The 7463-nt window shown below is 40.2% G+C and overlaps 1 pseudogene; it reads right to left on the reverse strand.

Moving 5' to 3' along the window:
• Nucleotides 1-899: 899 nt before the first annotated feature.
• On the reverse strand, nucleotides 900-2238 carry Vrk3-ps1 (VRK serine/threonine kinase 3, pseudogene 1; annotated as a pseudogene).
• Between the last annotated feature and the right edge of the window lie 5225 nt (nucleotides 2239-7463).

Consider the following 7463-nt stretch of genomic DNA (forward strand, 5'->3'; position numbering starts at 1 on the left):
TGCCTTCTAGCTTATGACAAATATTATTTAAAAGCCTATTATACAGATGAGAAAATGAAGGTGAAAGAAGCATATTTGTTTGCCTAGAGGAAAAAATGGTTGAGTTTTAAGAAAGTTTTGGCACACCTTTGTTAGATTTTAAAAATGTAATATCTTTTTAAGTCACTTTATATACTCGTTCTTAAGTACAGCAGTTATTTTAAAAATCAATAGGTTTAACTTTGAAAAATTACATCCTTAAAATACAGTCTTTTATTTATAATTCCCTTTTCTCAGATCACTGTATAGCCTACATCTCTTCAACCTTCAAGAATTTATTCTAATTCTATGTCGCCAGCAGAGTCTTCCTTGAATCTCTCCTTCAACTTCAATCCCCACTGTTGCTTGATCCTTCTCCCTTAAGCTGATCTAATATTTTTCACAGTACCCATCCCCTTTTCACTTGCCTTATAATTTACTTATGTTCACCATGGGTCATTCGGTTCTAGAGTGTGAGGTTTGTCTTGTCAAGCACCCTTCACTAGTCTACTCACTAATGTGAAAGAATTAGAATCATGCCTAGGGTATGGTGGACATTCAGAGCCAACCAGCTGATAGAGGAACACATTCAAAATTTTGGGTGCTGCGACAGTATTGGAGGACAGAGACAGAGAAGACTAGGTCCTGGAAAATTTCCTTCTCAGTAGGTGTGTACCCTAATTTTCAGTAGTTAGTCCAGATAAGTCAGGAGTTGTTTTCTTCCTTTTGAAGCCAATACCATTTTGTTTCCTTTACTCCCTTAATGCATCAAATGTTTCTCTCTATGTGGGTTTACTTTATTCTGCAATCCTCTATAGAAGACTTGCTGCTCTTCCAGAGGATCTGGCTCTGGATTCCACCTAAGGCACCATCTCATAACCCTATGACACCAGCATCGCCTGTAGCAGAGCTTCTAGGTTGTGCCTCAGCATGGCATAGGGTGGCTTTTTCTCATAATTGAAGGCCATCACCACGTTCATGCACTCCTGCAGGGTCTCTGAGGCCCTGTTTGAGCAGCCACACAGTCCCACATGGGGCTCAGAGCTGCCCATATACTTTCACTTTTGCCTAGTTAGTCTTTGGTGTTGGGAAGGCAGTTTATTCATGGCAGGGACCCATAAAGCCACTTAAGTATACAGTAGCCCAAGATCTGGAGATTGCTGTGATGGGAGGGTCCATATCCCTTGTGCATGTCCATGCTAATAAACTCCAAGTCTCTCCTCAAGTGGACCTCTGCTGCCTTCTTTGTAGGCCACATGTTTGCCACCTGTGCATTTGAAGTAGTTGAAGTCACATTCCACTAAGGTCACTGGCTCATAACCTCTGGACTCACAAAGACATTCTCAGCTGTCAGATTCTTGCGAATATACTTGCTTTCATGGGGAAACTCCAAAGTCTAGAAGCCTATAGGCCTCCTGCAACACACATCTCTCTGGTACCACATACTTTGAGTTGTCCTGTAGGGCTGACTAAAGATACCTCCCCAGGCTAGGGAACACCAGTAACCTGTACTTGTCCTGTATCAGCTGATGCCAAAGCTGATACAGATGGGGCTGGGCAGCATCAGGACCAGGCACTGATTCTTCTACCTGTTCATGTACACAGGCTTGGCTGTTCTCTGAAAGAAGTTCTGCTCATTGAAAAGTTGCCCGTCCTCGGAGTCTAGTTTGAGTGAGAATCTCTGCTCTGGGTCCTTGATTCACAAAGGGCAACAGAAGTGGGCTAGCTTCATAGAGAATGCCTTGGTCATCCCAGGTCTTCAGGGCCTCCAGTGTCTAGTGCTTTCCATTCTGGTCTGTCAGCTCTGTCCCTAAAAACCAAACCTGGACTGAGGTGATCACCCGGCTCCACTTCAGTGTCTGAGGGTTCAGACTGGTGGAAAGTGGGCCGCCTTTGGGGGTCAGGGGTCTGCTCCAGGTTCCTGTGGCTCTCTCAGGAGAACTCAAGGTCATCATACTCAGAACTGTCACAGTCAGAGTGGAAGGAGGTCGGGAGAGAAATGTCAGTGTGTCACCATTTCACTTTCTTAGGAGGGGTTTCAGAACTGGAGCTCCCTCCTGGAGCATGAAAGGATGGCACAAGAAGCATACTGCCAATCTGGGTGCCTCCAACCTCCTCTACAGGAAGGGCCTTGCAACAGTAAGAGTAGAACTTGAATGATACTTTGACAGTTTTGCCACAGACTGGACAGAAGGAGATCATGCTCTGTGGACTCAGGGTCTGGTCCTTGGATTACTGGGTTAGACACCCCATATTAAGCACAGCCTTTTCAGTTGCCAGTAGAAACTTCCAGGGGTGGTAACTTTTTAGTATATGTGCTGCCGAAGAGAGCACAGGGGTGGTAACTTTTTAAAAGAATTGTTTAGGGTTGGGGATTTGGCTCAGTGGTAGAGTGCTTGCCTAGGAAGCTCAAGGTCCTGGGTTCAATCCCCAGCCCCGAAAAAAAGAAAAAAAAAGAAAAAAAAGAAAAGAATTGTTTAACTTATTTACCTGCATGCTTGTGTTTCAGTGTATCTGTGTGCACACATGATTTCAGGTCCCCACTGAAGCCAACAGAGGGCATCAGATCCACTATATTTAGTTACAAGTGGTTATAAGTCACCTGATGTGGGTGCTGGGAATCAAAGCCAGGTCCTCTGGAAGAGCGGTGAGTGCTCTTAACTACTAAGTCACTGGAAAGATTCCAACTCCCTCCATACTATCTATTAAAATATAAAGCGATAAGACTTGAAAAGAAAAAATAACCTCCTTTTCAGTGAAAATTGTGTATCAGGGAGACTTTTTGGGTCTTTTGTCTCTGTTTTGTCAAGACTTCATTTACTGTGTGGTCACTAGTGTGGTTTACAGCCACACTTACTGGGGCCATCATTACTCTTTAAGCACATCTTCATGTTTATGACTGGTGTTTATTCATGGGACATTTGTCTGTCTGCTGCTCCTTTCTACATTAAAGTTGGTGTTAGTGACTTAAAGTACTTCAGTTCTTTAATGTTGTGGTCCATTGCGAACAAAGTAAGTAATCTATAAAAATAAAATTGGGCTGTGCACTAACTTATAAATGAATTTTAAGTGTGTGTAGGAGGGTATTTTGATTGTTAACCATCCCAGTGTAGATAGACCCATTCCCTTGGCTGGATCCTGATTTGAATAGAGTAGAGAAAAGTACCAGTAAGTGAACAGGTGACATAGGCTATTAGTTTCTCTTTGCTCTTGACTTCTGTGTGCCACAAAAAGCTACTCATATTCCTGCTTTAATTCCCTATCCATGATGCAATGTGACCTGAAATTACAAATAAGCCCCTTCTCTCTAAAGTTGCCTTAGGACATGGCGTTTTATCACAGAAACAGAATTTAAAGTAGGACAGGAGGATGAAAGCAGGGCAGAAGCTGAAGAGAAAGTGCATCAAGAGGGCATTCGAAGAGCAAGTAGGAAGTTAGTATAAAGTCTCACTTTGTGTTCACTGCCATTCAGAAATATCGAAGGCAAGATAAGTGAGAAGTGTTATTAGCAAAGCAGAGTTGTGCATGTTCTGAACCTCCTCTCCCTCTCCCTCTCCCTCTCCCTCTCCCTCTCCCTCTCCCTCTCCCTCTCCCTCTCCCTCTCCCTCTCCCTCTCCCTCTCCCTCTCCCTCTCCCTCCCCCTTTCCCTCCCCCTCCCCCTCCCCCTCTCCCTCTCCTCCTCTCTCTATTAATATATCCCTACTAATACATGCAAGCTCACATATTCATGTTCAAGAAAAAAGCAATAAAATACACATACAATAACAATATTGCATATTTGAGCATTATATTTATATTTTAAAACTTTTAGTAATGAGAGTATATACTGTCAGAGAAACTAGTTGTCAAACACTGTAAAGTTACTTTAAAGATAAAGTTATTCAGTGATGTATTTTTTCTGTAGTAATTATATGAGATCATATTAATACATTTCTGTTTTAGTTATATCTTATTCTGTATATTTTGTTTCCATTTTTCTTACATTTACTAATGTTGTTTGTGTACATTGTTTATGTGTTCTTTGACTATCATCTTTATTAACATTTTCATTAAAATATAAAGACAGTGTTTCTCCCCATTCCCTTTTCTTCCTCAACTCCTTCCACAACCTCACCCTGTTCTCTCACAAACTCCTGGCCTCCTTCTGCCCAATGGTTACTCTTATGCACACATACATGTATGTGTAAACATAGAAACACAACTGCTATGTCTATTCAATGTTGCATTTACACCATGTCAGAGCTGATATAACCAATTAAGGTTCTCCCCTCTGGAGAATACCACTGCTGCTTCCCTCAGTATCCTTTAGTTGCCTGTGCTTCTTTCTCTAGTGGTGGGACTTGAGTTTTGCCCCTTCCATATTTGCATGTCTATTAGTATTATGTTCAGGTCCTGATTTGGGAAGCATATTGTTTAGGCATTATAGGTGAAACTCAATGTTGTCTGAGCCTTAGATGTAGGAGTTGTACTGTAGATGTGTTGGGGTTGGGCACTCCATGGTTAATTGTTCTCCACATTTTGACCTTATGTGTTTTCCTGTAACCATCTCAGTCTGTTGGAAGGAGAAGCCTACTTGGTTAGAGTTGGGATCTGCAGTTCTCCATCAGTACCAGGGTATGCATGTAGAATGTAACTAGGAATTATGCTGGTTTAATAAACTGGAAACAGTAGGCTGGTCCTTGCTGTGATTCATAGGCACCCAATCTAGTTAAAATTATTGGTTCTAGACGGATGATCAAAATGTGAATGCTTCACTCCTTCTTTAAATGAGGAAAAAGAATACCCTTGGCAGGGAAGGGAGAGGCAAAGATTAAAACAGAGACTGAAGGAACACCCATTCAGAGCCTGCCCCACATGTGGCCCATACATATACAGCCACCCAATTAGACAAGATGGATGAAGCAAAGAAGTGCAGACCGACAGGAGCCGGATGTAGATCTCTCCTGAGAGACACAGCCAGAATACAGCAAATACAGAGGCGAATGCCAGCAGCAAACCACTGAACTGAGAATAGGTCCCCTATTGAAGGAATCAGAGAAAGAACTGGAAGAGCTTGAAGGGGCTCGAGACCCCAAAAGTACAACAATGCCAAGCAATCAGAGCTTCCAGGGACTAAGCCACTACCTAAAGTCTATACATGGACTGACCCTGGACTCTGACCTCATAGGTAGCAATGAATATCCTAGTAAGAGCACCAGTGGAAGGGGAAGCCCTGGGTCCTGCTAAGACTGAACCCCCAGTGAACTAGTCTATGGGGGGAGGGCGGCAATGGGGGGAGGGTTGGGAGGGGAACACCCATAAGGAAGGGGAGGGGGGAGGGGGATGTTTGCCCGGAAACCGGGAAAGGGAATAACACTCAAAATGTATATAAGAAATACTCAAGTTAATTAAAAAAAAAAAGAAAAGAAAAAGAGTGCTAAAAAAAAATTATTGGTTCTACTCTTCCCTTAGTAGCTCACATATCTTCTGGATCTATGAAAGGCAGTCCTTCGAGAGGATACTTTCAGGTCAGATGCAGTTAAAATCCGTTGAGTCCGTGTTTGAAATGTGTGGTGTATTCAGCAATAAATATTAACTTTCTAGCTCTGAGTGTCAACCAAGGGTAAGGACTGTAGCCTATATTGTTTTGGGAATCTCTTAGATTCCCAGACCGACAGCTTGAAAGGATGTTTCTCATGCTCAGACATGGTTTCATTAGCTATTCTGTGTTTTTTCAATGTAAATGTTATAACTTTCTTTCAATTATGTATGAATACATATAAAGTCTGTGTAATTATTGGTAAATAAAAATGATATTATTCCTATGGCTGTTTCAAATATCTTTTGTGTTATTATCCCTTCTGTTTTCCTCTCCTTTTTTGACTTCCCTCCCACTTGCTTAGTTAAAGCTCCTCCCATTCTCCTACTTCATCCTTCCTGTTCTTTGAATCCTATTGTTCCTCTCTCTATATCTAACCCTCCCCATGGGATCCTTTTACTTTCTTGATTTCAGCTTATGTATTCCCATCTGAAAATCTGAAGCTAGAAATTATTGATGAAAGAGAACATGTATTATCTTTCTGGGTCTGAGTTACCTCATTTAATATAATATTTTCTGGTACTATCCCCTTAACTGAAAGTTTCACTTTTCCTAATAGCTGAATAATATTGACTTTTTCCCTATGTAGCCCAGGCTTGCCTTGACTTCAGCATGTTGTCTAGGCTGGCATTTAATCCTCAGTCCTCCTGTTCTGGTCTCCAAGACCTGGAGTAACAGGTAAAGGCCACTGCACATGATAGCATTTGTCTTTAAAACAATACATTCTGTAAGTGACTTATAAAACTTTCATAATGTATTATGAGAAGGTGATCTTTCTTTATCATATTTGAAATCTAATTGGTTTATCTTTCCTATATCACAAATGATTTTTATTAAGTTATTAAGAGTAATATAACAGCCAAGTAAGGTATGCTATAAGGTTGAAATAGAACTGTGGTATACTGCTTAAATACTTCAGATGTAAAATAGTTTATTGAAACAAATTGATAATCTGTGATATGAATCATATATTCTGTCTCTGCCATATTACAAGTTGTAAGCCTAGCTTGGGCAGGTTTTGAGCTATTCTAACTAACATCTCAGTCACATGTCCCGTGTTACTTGTTATTTCTCCTGGCCACAAGCTCATGGTCCATCTCTAGCATGGCAGCCTCCTCCTCTCTTATTCTTCTTTCTCCTCTTGCCGTGGTCTCTCCTCAGAGCCCTTACTAGATTCTCACATCTCACCTTTCTCTCCCTATTGCTCAATCTCAGGCTCTAGCCTTTTATCAACAATTAAATTGGGGAGCAGGGTTTGCAAAGCATCACTTGGTGTACTCGAGGATCTCCTTGGGGACAACCAAATCTTGGGGGCCTGTGTTTAGCATTCAAATACATAGCACCACCAGGCCCATTCCCAACAATAATCTAATATAGTAATAATTAATAATACTAAAGAAAAATTCCATTGTAAAAAACTGATAAAAGTTATTATTACTAAAAATGAAATTCATCTTTAAAGTTAAAATTTAAAGAGATAAAGCTAATGTATGTTCAATCACAAATCTAATTTTTATATGTTGAAGAAAATACTACATACACATTTTGAACTAGATGCAGAAATATCATTTCTAGATTTCTTATTTATTTGAAAATTTCCATAATATGACATGACATATAAAAAGTACTATGGTAAAATATTTAAATGTAAATTCAAATAGTATAATATATCACACTAATGTAAAAGAATAAGTTACAATGATTTGAATTTATTGTATTAGGATATTTATAAGATTCATGCTTAAAAGAAATCTGATAGGTAAACAAATAAGATAGCTACTATTTAATTCAGGTTAGTAATAAAAGAATGTTAAATACATGAAAGTGGGCTTAAAAAGATATCTGCAAACTGTATTCTTGCAGCTAA

The sequence above is a fragment of the Rattus norvegicus genome, chromosome 6 (assembly GCF_021556685.1).
Source record: "Rattus norvegicus strain SHRSP/BbbUtx chromosome 6, alternate assembly SHRSP_T2T, whole genome shotgun sequence".
Classification (NCBI taxonomy): Eukaryota; Metazoa; Chordata; class Mammalia; order Rodentia; family Muridae; genus Rattus; species Rattus norvegicus.